This window comes from Argentina silus, assembly GCF_951799395.1.
Source record: "Argentina silus genome assembly, chromosome: 3".
In the NCBI taxonomy this organism is placed as follows: domain Eukaryota; kingdom Metazoa; phylum Chordata; class Actinopteri; order Argentiniformes; family Argentinidae; genus Argentina; species Argentina silus.
Genome location: NC_139657.1, coordinates 4069882 through 4089087, shown reverse-complemented (window position 1 = coordinate 4089087; position 19206 = coordinate 4069882). Strand labels below are relative to the sequence as shown.

General features: G+C 46.7%; 1 pseudogene across 1 annotated transcript; it reads left to right on the top strand.

Annotated features, from left to right (window-relative positions):
• The first annotated feature begins 388 nt into the window (after nt 1-388).
• LOC310802731 (homeobox protein aristaless-like 4) lies at nt 389-18862 on the top strand (annotated as a pseudogene). The gene is made up of 3 exons: nt 389-731; nt 17682-17810; nt 18545-18862. The product of its transcript is annotated as a homeobox protein aristaless-like 4 (transcript).
• Nucleotides 18863-19206: the final 344 nt, after the last annotated feature.

Sequence of the window (19206 nt, the reverse complement as noted above, 5' to 3'; positions counted from 1 at the left end):
CTTGTAGCTTGACCTCCCATCTCTTGGGTCTGCATAATAGCCTAACGGTGGACAAGTTCTTCAAATCTATGGAGCGACCAGGTCGGAGTGGCGTGTTCTGAGGACTGTGGGGCGGCATCATCTATAGAGCACGGCATTTCTTTTACCCCGGTAAACCTTAAGGGGGCTTCTTAGCATTTGTTCAGTCTACAGTCTCTGGAAAACATCTGATTCATTTTCTAACCAACCCCAGATGCGGCAGTGTGTGTGAGAGAGAGTGTGTGTGTGTGTGTATGAGTGCGTGTGTGTTTGTCAGTGCATGAGAGAATTTGGGGAGAATATCTGAGTCGCGCTGCAAGGGAAAGGAAGAACGTTTGGATTTTTTGATTCGAATTTTTTTTCTTTAGGAATGAACGCAGATACGTGCGTTTCATATTGCGATATGACATCCATGGATTCATATTATAACACATCTACGCCGCAAGGTAGGGATCACCAAGGGAACCCGTTTAGGACATTCCAAACGAATGACACAAAATACAGCCCCTCTTTCCTACCAAGCAAAGGGCAATACGGTGAAAAGTCTCGGAGTCCTTTCCAACAGGAATGCCAGTCATTGGATGGAGGCGCTGAGGAGGGCACCTTCAACAAATACCACCTCTTCATGCAGCGACCTACTTGCAAAACTCCCCCGGAAGGCAGCAAACTCCACCAAGAGAGCGGACACAACGGTGCGCTCATCCCCTGCTATGGTGAGTCCAGAACGGTATGAGTGAAGTTTGTGCGAGTGGAACGATCAGCAGCCCAAACGGCTGCAATAAACAGTGGGGAAGGATGGAAATTAAAGAGAAATGTGTAGATCTTAAAAGAGGCCACGAGAGACATTAGAGTTAGAGAACCAAGCGTTATAAAAAACAAAAAAAACAAATACGCCCATGCATTGTACGAGATGGCCACATTAGGCCGAATTAAATCGACACAAAAATGCCCGGTCTTTTTTCACGAGCAAGTTGGCCAGATATCACCAATAATACTGTCGTTATTGTTGATTGAATATTTACTTCCACAGAATAGCCTATGAAGTCCATCATTTCCTGAAATTGACTTGTGTAACTTACTTGAATCTTGGTCATTTAAAATATTGAACGATTGAGTTATATATTTCACAGGACAATCCACGGAATTTGAGCCAAGTGTCACACTCGTCGCAATATATGCTACCACCACGTACATAATTGATAAATTAATTATTGCACAATTTATCACCCACCAATAGCCCATAGCATTCATTTGCACTGCAACTGTCTCACCGAAAGATGTGTCGCAGTCCCAACTCTTTCTCATCTCTCTCTCACTCACTCACTCACACACACACACACACACACACACACACACACACACACACACACACACACACACACACAGTCTAATTGGCAAATGTAATAGACTACTATTTGTGTAAATCAGCATAACACACAAACAGCAAACAAGAAAGAAGCCTTTAACGGAGTTAGACCTACAACCTCCTTATTGCATGTAAACGATTATGCATTTTCTTGCGTGCCCTATTCTTAGGCCTTTCTTAGCGCGTAAAATCGTATTTCTTCCATCAATGTAGCATATAGGCTTATGCCTCACTGCCACAAAACCCATGATGACCAATTAACATTTGTTTTAAAACAACAACAAACAATTTGACCTATTTGAGCCTATGGCACATGGTCCTATCGATCTTAATCGTGATATATAATGATGATTTCAATAATTCTGTCATTTTTGTCAATCTCGGTTATTCCAGAGTAACACTCCCATCATTCTGGCCAACAATCTTTAGTGCCTACACCTAGGCCGTAACTTTGTTTTTGAGTATGCCATAGCCAAAATCAATAACTTTGCCTTATATCACAGTTATGACAAATTAATTGACTAAAAGGCTAGAATAGGCAGTCTTCTGACCATCTTAGGAGGAAGACCGTTTCAAGACGCGCTGTTCAAGGAGTGCGTGAGATTGACTACGTTATGTCGACGGTGAGCGGATGAGGCCTGACACGTCGGTCCGAAACCAGACCGTGTGTGAAAAGCGTCTAATAGAAGAACATTGCAGTCTCTATTTTCACCTTGAGGATAAACACACGGAGGCTTACAGGCCTACTGTAGGCCCACGACAAATGCCAAAACCCTTATACCTCAAACATTTTTATGTGCTTTGACCATAATGAGGCGTCAATCATAGTCTATCCGCAACAGGCCGATAATTATATTATATATTAAATGTAATATGTGATAGGCACAGTAGCCTAAAGGTCATGAAAACAATTTGAAAGCCAATTTATGAGAACACAAAAAAAGTAACCACACGCTTTAGCCTCCTCAAAATTGGAATAATACAACAACACCGTTTGATCTCGCTTTTCTGATATTTTTGTTGGGGAGAATGACGTGCATTTAAAATGTTTAAAAGCGACTGATTTACAGATGGTGTTAGCCAGTCTGTGCTATGAGGAACAAATGCGCGACCTTTAGAAAGAATGTACCTATTCCATCATCCCAAATCGCATCTCCTTTTATGAGACATGGGAGGTTTTAAGCGAAAGTTAAAAAGCCCGTTCATTGAACATTGATTCAAACAAACGCTAAGAAAAGAAGGGATCAGATTGTGTCGCATTGAAGGTTAAATTCTTTACAAGATAATGATAAAAATATGACAATAAAAACAAAATGACAATAAAAACAATAACAACAATAATAATCATAACAATAATAACAATTATGTTAGCCTCATAAAAGGCCTTGCCTAGTAGTAGTAGTAGTAGTAATAATAATAAGCTCATCATTGTTATACACATAATCGCAGTGAACAGATCCAATTTGGGCAGTTGTTGAAATTTGATTGATAGGCTTAACCTCATCCAAATTATCTTAATCTAGATAATCATATTTCGAAGTAATAATAGCCAACATCATCGCTAGGCTTTCCTCTAATCAAGGTTTAGGCCCTTGCCTTGTTATACACTATTTCAACAACGTTATATCACACACATTGTGTCCTTGATTTTACAACTGCATCAGCGATAGCGCCACAACAAATGAAAGCCTAACCAAATAATGAGAAGTTGCATGTCTTCACACTAAAATCGAACACACACCGTGGAATTGTTGGCTTGTCCGTGGGCCTACATTGGTGCGAACAAGGGCTAACGCGTTTATTTGGAGATAATTATACCAAATTAATCCCACAAAACTCGACGTGATGCAAGAAGCGAAAAGTGGCTCACGATTCTAGACAGTGGAACTGCAGCTATATTCAGATAATAAGGACATTATGCTGCAGCTGCCTTCATCCCTCCAAGCCAAAGTATACGCCATAAAGCGCAAACTAAACTGCTTTCCCTTGACTCCAAACAATGGGAGTCAGATCTTTTTATTTTGGGTTATATCGTCATCAGACTTTTAAGTATGTTTTTCTTCTCAAGGTGAGAGAGCCTTTACCTCCAGCTGGGTTGTACACCCCTACATTGAACTAAAATACTTGGCAAGTGCAATGACAGAGTCATTTAAACGCCATCATTAAATACAATATGTCTCCCCGGAGGAAAACTCTGCAATGTTATTATTTAAAATATTGCAGCCAGATGAAGGCATCATAGCTTCGGGGAGGATGACGTTGGGACGAAGCCAAAGCCTCAGGCGTCAACAGGCTTGTGTTATCACGTGTGGTCCTCAATGGGGGACATGTTGCACAACATTAATGCATTATCCCCATCAACATAAGCACAAAAACTGTACACTTCAACAATTTAAAGGAAATGCTCTGAGGGGAACTTCTCCCAATGATACAAGTAATTAAATGGAGATCACAGACATCTATGGGTCCTTGTGACATGTATGTAAAGCAAAGGGGTTCTCACCCATCCCTCTAAAATGTTTCACAAAAATGTACAACAAAATACAACATGAATTGAACCGGAATCTCGGAACCCAGAATTCAATCTCATAACTAGTTTGATTCAGTACTACTCACAGCTGATCTTAAAAAAAAAAAAAAAAAGACACATGTTGAAACACATGTTTGTAAGAAAACGGTACAATCAATCAATCTCACACATTCCATTATTGTTAAATGTTTGGCACTGAAGATCTCCTTGTTCACACCTTACTTGGAACACATCCAAGTCTCCAAATGAGAACTATACCCCCTCCCCCCCCACTCCATTAATGTTATTTTTTATTTTAGTGTGGTCAATGATCTGGTTTCTTTCTCAACATCAAGTGTTGTTATGTGTATGTGTTACAAATACTACTGTGCCTCTATGCTAAGTGGCTGTGCTTGCTGTGTAATGCAGACTTTCTTGTTGACATGGCACATAGGGAGAAGAAAATATGCATGTGTTTTTGTTTCTGGGAGGCAAAAAAAATCTGTGGTAATTTCTATGTTGCTCATTTCAAATGCCAGTGGTGTGTGTGTGTGTGTGTGCGTGCGTGTGTTTTTATCTTGTTTTAGGGAGATTAGGAAGGGGACATCCAGTACTTGTAAACAGAATGAATTGTTTGTCCCTATGAGGTGAACAATAAACCATTCTCTCTCCTTCAGTTCTGAGCATACCAAATCAGCCACATTGCTCAAGTTATACCTTGCGTTACAAACAGAGGCTAACGCTAACTCAATACGAAGCGAGTGCTCCACGCATGTTGCTACAGTACATGCTAGCACTTCAAGCCCCTCGGGCTGTGTTGCATGTAGCAAGGGCAGAGGAGGTTGTGAGCGATGGAAACCTCTACCTGACCACAGCAATGAATGAAATCAAACCACTGGAACTGATCGAGTGCTTAGGAGTCTGCAGGAATGCAGCGCAGCACTACAGGAGAGCTCCCCATTAATCTAATGCAGATGTGCATTACTGGCTCCTATGGTTATTATTCATACTCCCCAAACACAAGCCCCCCAAAGCCACAGAGAGTCCCTGAGATGACAAAGAGGGACTGGTTTACGTAACCCCGTCTCACCAACGCGCGGGGTAAATAGACGACCAGTCAGAAACGGGTATCGAGTTAGAAAGGCGACTTGAGTGACTGAGAGAAACTGTGGGTGTTTTTCGGGGGGTGTGTGTGTGTGGGGGGGGGGGTATTTGCGAGTGTTTACATACATACGAGCTTGCATCACAGGCCTCCAAAGTTCTCTGTATAGTAATGACCTTACATGGGAATGTTCTCCATTTGTCAGATGTGACAGTAATGGATAAAAAACGCTACAATACAAGACTCCCCAGATCCTCACGTCCTCTCATTGTTTAGCCCTCTCCGCAAAATGTCTCCCGTGGCACGTTAGAAAGTTGTGAGCACACTTGTGAGACGTATATGTGGGAGTGACTTGGGGCTAAGTGGGGAACATCTGGGAAACAGAGACCTGACTCCTCATGACATGACATGAGTCTCACTCCACATTAGGGGCCCCGGGGTTGCTGATACACAGGGCTGATACCCGGGGTGGCTGATACACAGGGCTGATACCCGGGGTTGCTGATACACAGGGCTGATACCCGGGGTGGCTGATACACAGGGCTGATACCCGGGGTTGCTGATACACAGGGCTGATACCCGGGGTTGCTGATACACAGGGCTGATACCCGGGGTTGCTGATACACAGGGCTGATACCCGGGGTTGCTGATACACAGGGCACAACGCCCTGTCAGTAGTGTTACCATACCAACTAGCCAGCCTACAGAGACACACACCGAGACACACTCGGACACTGCAGGTCCTTGTCTAGGTTTAAATAGCACACCAATGATAAAACGGATTACGTGTCCGTGTTTGTACACATATTTATTCAACCTTTATTTATCCGGGGAATCTCACACACACACACACACACACACACACACAGAGACCAAGGTTTTTTTTCTTTTTTTTTTCCGGGTTGCGCCCTGTCCACATATAAGTGTAATTACAAAACAACACATTGAATGTAGAACACAGTGAAATACTAAATAAAACAAGAGCAGGTCTGTGTGAGCTGGTCCCTCACCAAGGACTTAAAGTGACTGTGTGGGAGACGGAGTGCTTTAACCTCAGTCTACCCTGAAGATCCTTCCAGAATCATCTGAATGTTAAGTGATCAGCCTCCCCATAAATAGCTTTTTATTTTTTTTACACACAACTGTAAAAGATGCTCGGAGAGCATATCGCGTATTTTGTCACAGATTAAATATTTTTCGCAGCAGGGAAGGGGAATAAAAAGATTCTTGGCTCGGTTTTAAAGACATCCTGTCAAAATGGAATAGTGTAAGTACGTGTTAAAAGACTTAGGGAAGTGAAGTCACAGGATATGCCTGTCCTGATGACTAACATATTGTGTGATACCGAGTGTGTGTGTGTAAGTGTGTGAATATGCCAGTATGTGTTTATGCCAATAACATGTGCAAAAGAAACACACTAACCTTCAACACAGACTATACAGCTTAGCTTAGCTTGTGTTTGTGAACTGTATACACTGAGAGGCTGAAGTACCAACTCATGTATGTGTGTAAACGCATGTACAGTATTTGTCTCTGGGCTGTGTCGCCATTGGTTGACTGTGAACGGTGGTATGGAAGTCGGGAATTGATATGCTACCCTATACCATTTAACAGAAGTTTAGTAGAAAGCTTGTTTTCCCGAAACTCATTCTCCCTCTTCTATTGTTCAACAACAACAACAAAATCTTTCTCATCTATAGTTTCCTTCTCCATCTCGTGCTGTTTGCCAGTGCTCCCTCCTGGGGACACAGAGAGAGAGAGCGAGAGAGAGAGAGAGAGAGAGAGAGAGATAAGGGGGGAGGGGAAGAAAGATCTAGAGAGGGAGGGAGGGGAGAGAGAGAGCGAGAGAGAGAGAGAGAGAGAGAGATAAGGGGGGAGGGGAAGAAAGATCTAGAGAGGGAGGGAGGGAGGGAGGGAGGGAGGGAGCGAGAGAGAGAGCATGCACGCTTTGGCCTCTACTTCCTGCCATCTCTGTTCCAGGGGGAGATACGATCCCCCCCGCCCACCCGAGGTCTCCAAGCAGGCCCAAAAAATGAAAGAAATGATTTGGAAATTCTAACCAGGTGGCAAGCATTTTGATCTCTGACTTCGGTGTTAACGCTGGCGTCTCAGTCGGAATCTTTTCTTTCCTTCCCTTTACTCTCCCTGGTTCTTGTCGGTGAACTGTGGGGTTGATCCAAGCGTTCATAAGTGCTTACACGCAGAGCTCTTGCCTATGCCAGACTCCTCAACCATTGTCCAAGATGGCAGCCAAACGCCCTAACAAGCCATTAACAGCTTATTGACATTGCAGCGATTATGTCTCACCATTCCTAGTCCAAAATGTCCATTACCCTTTACACACAGAGACGTCAATTATGTTTTCTGTCAATAACTATTGGGCTGAACTGAAACACAACAAGTTCCACGTCTCCAGAGAGGGACATGAAAATGACATAACTCAAGCAGCAGCCAGTTGAAAAACCATAGCTTTCCTGTTCACCGAAATCCAACAAATGATTCTCATCTTTGTTTTTGTTTTTGAGGGATAGATAACAGTAACATGTGTAGCTCTTGTCACATATCACAGATATGTGATATTCAGGCTTTGTTGTGTTTTTTATTTTTTTAATTTTTTTAAATCCTCAATAATAATATATATATTTTTTTAAATATGTTTTTAGGGCATTTCTGTTTTCATGGGATAGGGACCGTAGAGATTGACAGGAAGAATGGGTGAGAGAGAGGAGGGATGACATGCAAGACGTGTCGAGGGTCGGAATCGAACCAGGAACCTTGCGATTATGTGGTATGCGCATTAGTGTGTTACGCAACTAAGCGCCCCATCCTCAATAATTTTTAATCTATGTTTATTAATGTTTTACTTATCAAATCAAATCAAATCACATGGTTGACGTCTTCTTCTTCTGCGGCGCGTTGAACTACAACAACCCTCACCAGGTACAGTACATTCATGACAGCGGTGAGGTCATAAGAGTGGCGATTTATCAGGAGCTGAGGTTGAACAGAACCATTTCCCACGGAATCTGCATTCCTGTGCAAGCCACTGGCATTGACCTCTCCTCAGGAACATCTGGGAGCCTCCCTTCCTCACAGTGAACAACACTGAACCTGAACTCCCAGAGCTGGCTGAGCTGGGGCTCAACACACCTGCCTGTGTGACAGCAAACCAGTGGAGGCTGGTGGGGAGGTGGAAAACGGAGGACGGGCTCATTGTAACGCATGGGATGGAATGAGAAATCAGGAGGGCCATTTCCTCATTCCATTCCATGCATCACAATGAGCCCGTCCTCCGTTTTCTGCCTCCACCGGCCTCTTTTGTACTGTAGCAAACGTGCCGAAACAATAGCTGCTGGTCGTTACAGAGCGGAACACGAGGCGACCAACTGACTAACTGAGACCGACCCGTCTGACACTGATTGGTTTAGCCACACGAGGAGCCACAGGAAGGAAAAAGGTCTTGTTTGTGGTCTCACGGCACCGTGCGTAGCTCTGACATATATCAAACGGGGGAGCTTTTTGAAAACATAATTTTTAGACCTCTCCTTTTTAAAAGCGGCTCCTTTCCCGTTCTTTAGTGTTTGATCATTAACCCTTCCCCAGGTTACTAATTTATAGTGTTCCCTTTATATGCCTTCAGTTGACCCTTCCCATCCCGTTCCATAAAAGCCCCGGTGTTTTACAACCAGTTAAATTACACTTTGATGTTTTTTTCTGTTTTCAACAGCGATTAAATGGCCGACCCTAGTAAACATCTGACCCTAGCTAACTAGAGAGGTCTGCCGGTCATCACAGACGGACCTTTGAAAAATCCAATATTAGCGTAACAAAATTCGGGTGTGTGAGTGAGGAATATCTGAAGGAAGAACTACAGTACGGAACAGAGTCAAGGAGCTTGACACTTTTCTGTCTACCCAACAATTGGAGCCAGCCGATGCACTGGAATCTTGGCTCCCGGTAGAGATAAGTGAGATGGCTCTGTTCTCCAGCACAGCGTGGAGCAGGAGAGACAGCTCAGCAGGCAGTAGACACTGGGAGATGTTTGTGTTTGTGGGTGAGTATTTGGAGAGCTTACCGGGTGGAACTCAGGGCCAGAGGGCCGGGAAAAACACTGAAAATATGTTGATTGGTTGGTTTACATTAGGAAGGCATGGTTTTCGGTTTGGAACAATGGAACCAAAAAAACCAAAACCCCTCAAAAAACTTATCCTTACCCAAAACCCTTACTGGGGAGTATGATGAATCAGCCTGGTGTTAAACTCACTGCATCCATATAGTCATGTCCAGGCCTACATCTCAAAACATCGTAAACTAAAATTAGACCACAGAGATTGTGAACACACACAAACACAAACACACGCACACGCACACACACACAGGACTAGATCAGGTAGAAGTCACAACTTCTCTGGCTTTTGTGCACATTTTCCCCTGTGTGCGGCTGCACCCGCTTGCCTCAACCAATCAGGATATGTGCCTTACTCAAGGGCATAGCTGCAGCCTGGCTCTCTGAGGTGATGCCAGGCAGGAACCTCTGGTTGACCTGTCCCACTTCTTAACCATACAGGCCATACTGCTCTCCTGGGGTAGAAGGAACATATTACACTGGGCTCCAGAATAAGAGGCCCGGGCGGGGGGGGGGATGATGTCAGAACATCTGCCCGAACAGAGAGTGTGAGGGGGTCCGACAGGTGGGCCGCAGTGATATGAGGTCATGAACTCCAGCTGGGAGAGCTGTGCTGTTCTATTAGCATCCCAGAGAGGCTGGCTGATCTGAGCCAGGGTGCAGACCAAGGGAGGGGTGTTGTAAGCACAGAGGGATGACTATTGACATCTCAATGCGGGACAAGTTAGCCAAAGGCCCACTAATCCATGAAAACAAACATGCATGTATTGTAGCTCGCAGACGGCCACCGCCTAACCCTCTCTGTCACTACTCAGCTATGCCGTCATCTCACCAACCCAAATAACTCTTTCCCACTGAGGCTCAGTGAGACTAGACCTCCACCCAAGAATGTCATCAGAGGGCATCTACTACTTCGCCCTCAGAGCTCTTGGGTGCCTGAGAGTCTGGTAGGAGCCCTCTGTTGGCCCTTTCTGAGGTAAACATCAGTGACACAGCAAGGAAAATAAGTGCCTCAACTCACATTTGTTGAACATGGCAGGCTCGGGGCTCACGCAACATCTAGAAGGGGTAGGAATAATTCTGAAAATACATATTTACCGTAAGTAGCTTACACGTCAGTCCAGATGATGAGGAGACTGTGATGCCCCTGAACCCTTCTCCATTCCTGTCAGAGGCCGGGTCCGGGACAGAGGCACACGCCATGCCCGGGGAAGGCAAACACACACGCTGACAGAGCACTCTATTCTGCCATACCCACAACCAGTATCCTTTGGCTTATTTATTCACACAGCTGTTTGTTTATTGAAGGAGAAGGCTCTGCGTTATTCATCTGCTAAAAGGAAACAAAAAGCATATTCTAACAGGAACAGAGCAAGGCTTGTCACAAAATGGAGGTTCTTGTTGAAATTGGAGGTGACAAACACAATGTTGTTTACGTCTGAGAGGCAGGGTACAGGCGTAGCGTGGCTGCCTTGATAAACAAGGCTGACCATACATGGTTCAGCAGACTTGAGCAGGCTTTGTATGGTTCATATTTCAGATGGCGTGATTGAGAATTGTTTGCGGAGGGCAGAACTGACTCGGGGGGGGGGGAGGTGGGGGGGGGGGGGGGGGGTGATGAGGGGGCTTTGGGGGTTGTGTCACAGGTTACACCAGTGTGTTGTGACGTATCCTTCAAACCGAAAAGAAAAATAATATCCTCTGAACCTTGAGATGTAGAGATACAAGACCTTTGAACTAGGAAAAACATGAAAGGAACGAAGGACGTAAGCTAAAGTAAATTATACACCATTATAAATAAGTAAAGAGACTGGCTTGGAGGTAGAGGGGCTACACATCATACTGTAAGTGGCCACTTGAGCAAGTATTGTTCATCAGAAGATCCCCACACAAATACTGCTGGCACATACACTGCAACATATAATACGAATGTTCAAACTACATGATTACTTCAGTAAAAAAAAATACAACTGTATATAATTTATGCATTTATAGTTGTGCTTTCTCTCGATCTGAAATTCACATCAACTACACTAACCGCATGATGTTGAAAATCATGGACCTTACGACGTCATGTTATCAGAATTGCTCACGTCCCTCTCTCTGCTATTTCCCCTCTCACAGCCAAGGACAACGGTGGGCTGACAGAGTCTGAGCTGCCCCCCAACACTGACGGACCAGGGATGGACGGCAGCTACCTGAGCCTGAAGGAGCCGGGGGCGAAGGGGCCGTCGGAGCGACCGGGCTCGGACATCTCCAGCCCGATGGACAAGAGCGACGTGGAGAGCAACAAGGGCAAGAAGAGACGGAACCGCACGACCTTCACCAGCTACCAGCTGGAAGAGTTGGAGAAGGTGTTCCAGAAGACGCACTACCCCGACGTGTACGCCCGCGAGCAGCTGGCGCTGAGGACCGACCTGACAGAGGCCCGCGTACAGGTGAGCAGATCTGGCCCGTCACCCGGCCCTCACACCTGGCTGAGGGACAGGGGGGTAAACTATCGATAGATCACCACCACAGTCCATCATCTACGAGCTGTGGAAGCGTGAAGGCTCAATTTTTTAGCATGTAGATATTCATTCGGGGATGTGAGGGAGAAGACTGGCGTGTTGACAGACCTTGTTCTGAACGGCAGACAGCGAGGCCTATTGTTCTGCTTCTCTTCTGGGCCTGCCAGTTTCACATAGGGGCGGGGTGGGGCTGCGGGAATACTCTGCTCTTAGTTCTACCACGTGCAGACTCTGCTATGAGGTCAGAGGCCAAGGGTTTTTCCCTCAAAACTACCATGTTCAAACCATTTCCCCGCACAGCATTTAAAAGAAAAGAAGAAGAAGAAAAAAAAAAAAAAAAAGTGGAAAAAAAAAAAGTCATCATCAAAGCTATTTGGCAGGGGGGGGGGGGGGGGGGGGAGTAAAAAACACTTTGAGATGCCACTTTCAATTTCCAAGCGTGCGCCGAGACATAGTCAGGGACAGAGAACCTCGCCTGGTCGTTACGGAGGTACAGTCAAATAACTGCATTCATTTGGTATCCAAACAGAGACATCCATGCCGCCAGATGAATCTAATTAACGTGCCAGTCTGACAGGCCTGACAGTCTGACAGGCACACAGCACACTCTGTTGAGTCACTGTGTGGGTTGACCCGTATTTTCTAAAATACCTTAAGTACACACGCAATCAAGACTAAACCCCACAATTTCATCTGAGGGTCCATCAAGACAAAGTCCAGGAACATTCTATCATTATACTTTATTATATCATGTGGTATATGGTGCAACAAACCATAGGACCCCTTTTCATCTCAGGGACAACGAACAGTTGACATCCAAACTACGTAGACATTTCCTGCCAAACCCAACAAAAAAACGCCACAGTCAAGGTCCTTCACTTCCAATTGATTGCTTCCATGAACACTGACTCTGCGTTGCCTTGGTTCTTTGTAATCACATCTGTACGTGCGCTGCCTCTCGGTCTATTCGGCACAATTAGTCCTCTGCCTCAGACTTGAACTTCACCACTGACTGGGTGAACGGAGGAAAGGGGTGTGTCTGAGTGATTGCAAAGGCAGTCTATCAATCGCCATGGGCCAGGATGACAGGGATGATGGGAGACGGCTAGACTTCAAAGCTGCGTTTGGAGGCTGTTCTCTCTGCCCTCCCCTCTCTCTCCCTCTCTGCCCTCCCCTCTCTCTCCCTCTCTGCCTCCTGGCTCTGGGGCATAAATAAAGCTCTTTAATGGCTCTGTAAGCTGCCTTTTGCTGTCAACGTCTTTAGCAATTACTGCATCACTGCCCGGCGCTCTGAGCCCAGAGATCTCTGCCGGCGTTGAATCACCTTCTCTGCAGATGTCAGCTGTGTAAAATAAACAAGCACTGTAAATGGTTGCAGTTGGTAGGTAGGTAGGTAGACGTTTCTTCTCTTACGGTGAGAACTGGGTTAATGTCCACATAGTATTCAGGCGTCCGTAGGAGATGTGTCGAGTTGTCTCCCACCCACCCACCCACGCACGCACACTTCTCAATACAGGTATGCTGCTTACTGTACATGTATAACGTGTTAATTCTTACACAGCAGACACTCCCATCAGACCACACTCTCCACACAGACAGCTGTTTCTGTTATGTTAGCGCTGGTCCCTCTTCTCTTGCTGAGGGTCTGCTCAGGGGATTCTGGGGTTGGGAACAGGAGACGTGGAGCAGTGAAGGACACGTCTGACTTCATAACGTTCCCTGAATGAGCTCTCCTCTAAACTATTTGGCCTGTGTGTTTTTCCCTGCTGCCGTTCAAAGGCAGCTCCAGAGAGAGCATAACCTCAGAGTAACATAACACAATATGTACCCTACCAGAATCCAAGAGAGGGGGGACGTACAGTACTGTGTGTGTGTGTGTGTGTGTGTGTACTATGTGTACTGTGTGTGCACTGTGTGTGTGTGAGTGTAGGGGAATCACGTGAACCTATTTGCTTGCATGTGTTTAAGAACGAGTGTGCCTCCATGTTAAGAGTTTGTTATGTTTGTGTTTTGAGAGATTGAAAATATGTTCATCAGAGTGTGAGGATTGAATTCGGTGTGTGTGTGTGTGTGTGTGTGTGTGTGTGTGTGTAGTTGGTCCGCTGCTGTAGTCTGCGAGCCTCTGAAAGGTCAAGGGGGTTAGCTGCGGAAAGCCAAGGGCTTAGGCGTCAGGAAATTAAACATGAAATGAAAACAAGCCCCAGTTTGAACATTCTCCCATCTCACTTTCCAATATCCCCACTTCCCCTCTGTGACTTAAAAGGGAGGAGAAAGAGAGGGAGAGAGGGGTGGGGGAAGAGAGAGGAGGGGAGAACTGGAGGGGGAGGCAGGGCTTGAATGAGGGGGTGAGGCAGAGCAGCAGTGTGATAGAGAGAGAGAGAGAGAGAGAGAGAGAGAGAGAGAGGGAGAGGGGGAGGAAGAGCCTGTCCTTAGATTCAATCTCTTTCTTTTGTTTGAGATTGTTGATGTTCTGTGCCACTACAAAAGTATATATATATATATTTTTTTTTTCCTTTTCTTCCTTTTATTTTTTTATACTATAAAAGTATTGATGTTACTCTTGAACAACCTTTATATAGGCTTCCATTTCATCCACATCCATGAGTGCCTGAGAAACGTTCACACACCTCAGCTTGCTCCAGGTTCTCAGAGTGAAAAAATAAACTTCGAAAAGCACACCGGCTTTCTTGCCACGTCACATTCATGTGGAAAGATAACGTTTCGTTCAACAGACCTTCATCGGGATCTACATCCCTGACAACATATCACAACATTCAGGAGAGGACTATAGAAGACTGTAGCTATAGATTTCACACTTGTCAATCATCTATGGAGGCCTTCCTAGTGGGGATTCCCATGAGAAAACTGAATAGTAATGTTTTGAACTATGATGACTCAAAATAACTATGGGGGAGGGGGGGGGGGGGGTTGACATACTTTTAACACAACCATGACCAAATCCCACTGTGGAGGATAGCAAAGATGGCTAAGCCTTTCTAAACATATGATATAATTCAAAGGGCGTACCCCCCCCCCCCCCCCCCCACACACACAGACACACACAGACACACACAGACACACACGCTAACACACACACACACACATATGCTAACACACACACACCCATGCTAACACACACAAACCCATATGCTAAAACACACGCACACACACACACACTAACACACACACACACTAACACACACAAACCCATATGCTAAAACACACACACACACACACACACACACACACACACACACACACACACACACACACAGTACTGTACGCCCCCCCCTTCTTCACCTTGACAACAGGAGTTGAGTGAGAGGCAGCGCGGCTATCAGGTTACGTCTGTCCGGGGCTGAGCCATCCTCTCATCCCTCCAGCTGACCTGTGGAATGCCTGACTCCAGCCCAAACTCACAGGAAACCTCAGCCTCCACTTACGTCAATCTCTCCCCCTCCTGAAGTGCCATGTCAACGTCACTGATCACGGCTAAATGTCTTCAAGCGGCCATATAAGGGCCTTTCTTTAGAAAGGTGACCAGTTGCATCCCTGTCAGAGTGATGACGTGTTTCAGTGTGTGTGTGTGTGTTTTTTGGGGGGAGTTAGTTAGCGAACGTTCTAGCTTTATCTCGTTGGGGAGCAATCCTCTCGAATTCCATTGACAACTCAATATTCGATTACAACACCCATCCCTGCTGTACCCGTTGCCAATTCCTTCCCCAAGAGTCCTATAATATGTCTGTGTGCCATTACCGCTTTAATTGTGAGAGTCTCTGTGTGTGTGTGTGTGTGTGTGTGTGTGTGTGTGTGTGTGTGTGTGTGTGTGTGTGTGTGTGTGTGTGTGTGTGTGTGTGAGGTGTGTGTGTGTTGTGTGTGTGTGTGTGCGTGCGTGCGTGTTGGAAGAGGGGAAATTGCACGTAAGGGACTGTGAAAACCACAAGCTGATTAGGTTGGGACTCATCCCACAATCCAAGTTCAAACCCCCGTGTCGACACCAGATTGCCGTCCCACTTTGAAGAAGTCTCTCCTTTCCCTCGGAGGATAGGAGGCAGACAACCAATAAATAAATACAGATTAACATGAAGGAGGCCCGTTCACCCCCCTCTCACTCTCCCATGTACCGTACGGGTGACAGAGTTTCAGGCAAACGATGCAACATTTATTTGTGGAAAGTATTTAATCTGCAGATCTTCAAAAACTGAAACGTTAACTCATATGACCACACTGTGATGGACAGAGCACAATGTAGCAGGAAAAGATGAGGGAGGGAAGAAATAGAAGTAAGCATTTTTTGAAGGAAGAGGGGATTAGAGACCTCTGTGGTGAGAGCTGCGTGTGAGTGAAGCAGCCATCACAGGCCAGGAGGAAGGCCGTTAACCCGACTGAGACGTGACCTTGCAGCTGAAGTAATGAAAATGTGTGTGTTTGGGGGGGGGGGTGCAGTGATACTGTGTGTGCGTGTGTGTGTGGGTGTGTGGTGTGGGTGTGTGCGCGCATGTGTGTGTGGTGCGTGTGTGTGTGTGTGGTGCGTGTGTGTGGGTGTGTGGTGTGTGTGAGAGAGAGAGAGAGAGAGAGAGAGTGGGTGAATTAGAGGCTGCTTCGCTTTTGTAGCAAAATTACATTTATAATACGAACAGTTATAATACATTTATAACACACCTTGCTACTGCATCTTACTCATAAAATGTCTTTGACAGTAATAGTTGCAGTACATGCGCTGCGTAGAGAGCACGTCTTAAAGAATTCACACAGCACGTTACATCGGAACGGCATCAATTATTTGTAATGCAGTAGTGCATCGCTCAAGGTACAGTATGACTTCTAACACGGTAAAACAAGTCCTTTCACATGCAGTATGCATGTCATTACTCAATCATGCATCACTGTCCGCTGTTTACACAGCTTTCACGACTCATTTAGTTTCTCTCCATGTCTACCATGATGTACAATGTACTGTATGTAGTACCGTGGCATTGACTGGTCCAGCCTGGTCTCTCTCTCTCTCTCAGAGTGTTGGACTGGATCTCTCCCGACCTGTACAGTCTCTCTCCCAGCTCCCCGACTTCAGTCTGTCCTCCCTCCGCCCTCCTCCTCCCTCCTCCCTCCTCCTATCCCTGCCTCCCCCCTGCTTCCCTCTCCTGGGCTGCAGGAGAAGTGGGCTGCAGAGGGGCCTGCTGCTCTCAGTCTGTCAGCAGTCTGCAGCACTACAAACACACCTCGTTCCACAACGTCTGTCCTTCAGTCTCAGGGAAAAACTCCCAGAGCTACCGGCCTATGCTGTACCTGTGTACACGCACACACACACACACACACACACACACACACAGAGTACATTACACAGAACGACGAACGACGAACACACAAACATTCTCGAGCGTCTCTGGCCAGCCAGTAGTGTAGCGAAGGAGGCGGCTGCCATGCTCCATGAGAGGAGGGATCCCCTCGGCTTCCTGTTGTGTTGACAGGCGAGGTGAGCACACCTCCTAGCGTGATTTATGAGTGGCTGCAGGCCCAGATGTGGACCCGTCGGCACCGAGGCAGACGGAGGGGGGGGCGGGGAGCGGGGAGCGGGGAGAGGGCCCCTGCATTTTCAAAGGGAGGAGCTGAGATCGGCCAGTGGCATAGGGAGATGCACAGACGCACACAGTCCACACATCAATAGCTGTGTGTGTGTGTGTGTGTGTGTGTGTGTGTGCGTACGGCACTTTAAAAGACACGTCAACTCCTAAAAACCTGGGGCAGGGCTTTGATGTCCTGCAGAATTTATAGCCGTCTTCACCCCTCTGCGGTTCCCTTAGCGGACCGGACCGTTCTGGTTTAGATCATACGCAGGTTGGTGATGCGTGTATGATCTCAGTGTGAAAAACGCTAGATTGAAGATTCTCAATGATGGCGTCCATCATTTTCGTAACGGTACCTACAGTGTGCACAGTATGACCCAAAGGGTTGTCCATATGGGCCATGACCAGAACCATATACTGCACAGGCCCAGACGCTGAGATGCAGTTGGAATGCTAGTTTCTGATGGGATCCTTTTCTCCTTGCAGGTGTGGTTCCAGAACCGGAGGGCCAAGTGGAGGAAGAGGGAGCGCTTTGGTCAGATGCAGCAGGTCCGGACACACTTCTCCACCGCCTACGAGCTGCCCCTCCTCAGCCGGCCAGAGAACTACGCACAGGTACAGTCATACATAATATAATAATAATAATGATAATAATAGTAAATGCAGTTTAGTTACAGTGAGGATGGGATCAGGGATCAGCACTAACTAACTAGGCTCTGAAGTGTGGGAGTCAGAACAGTCCTGTCCGTTGCTGTACCTCATTACTGTACGTTAAAAACACAAACAATAGTAACGGTTTGGACAGTCTACAATCTAGTAACATCGTCCCCAGGCTGTTGTGCACAGCTCAGACTAGCCTGGAATATCAACGACTCAGAGATGACTCAAACTTAGCGGGAGTGACCACAGAATTCTATGGGAGTGACTTTAAATGAGCAAAGTATTAGTCACCGTTTTAATTTTAGCAATTTACATGCAAGGCTCAGGCTTCAAATATAGTTGGAGATTAAGCAGAACAATTACCTTTTCAACCATCTTTCTATGGGCCTTACGAAGGCCAAGTTTGACGAGTTGGTCCTCCAGATGTTTCACGCATTCTGGCGGAAGTGTCTAGAAACAAGACCAATAAGCAATAATGGCCTATGGCCCCTGGTCCGAGCATTGATCACTATCTTAGGATGACTGACGGATAGATGATTCACTTACTTAAAACAAGTGTATTTGTTGTAAGTCGCTTTGGATGAAGGCGTCTGCTAAATGCCATAAATGTAAATGTGAAAATGTAAATGTAGTAAGTAAGTAACCCGAGTAATGTCGTTTTACTAACTCTGCTGCTCCTCTTTCTGTAGATCCAGAACCCGTCGTGGATCGGGGGCAGCAGCGGGGCCTCCCCAGTGCCTGGCTGCGTGGTGCCCTGCGACTCCGTCAACTCCTGTATGCCCCCTCACCCCCACGGCGGAGGGGTCTCTGACTTCCTGGGTGTGCCCAGTCCCGGGGGCGGTCACATGGGACAGACGCACATGGGCAGCCTGTTTGGCGGTCCCGGGATGAGCGGCGGCATCAACGGCTATGACCTCAACGTCGACCCCGACCGCAAGTCCTCCAGCATCGCTGCCCTGCGGATGAAGGCCAAGGAACACAGCGCAGCTATATCCTGGGCTACATGATGCTCCCTGCCTGGGACTCATCCTCATCCTCCTCCTCCTCATCCTCCTCCTCCCCATCCTCCTCCACCACCCCCCCACCCTCTGCCCCCCCTGTCCCAGCCCCCTGCCCCCTGCCCCCTGCCCCCGCACAGCCCCTCCCCTGGAGCAGCCCCTCTGGCCACGGCCAGCGACGGGGGAGAGGACGGGACAGGACTACGCCTGACAGCACTAATGATAACACAGGTCAAATGAACCAGGAGGGCCGTTACAGCAAAGATAACAACCGTGACGATGACAATCAGCAGACGCTGAGAATGAGAGGGAGGGAGGGATGGAGGGAGGGAGGGAGGGATGGAGAGATGTAG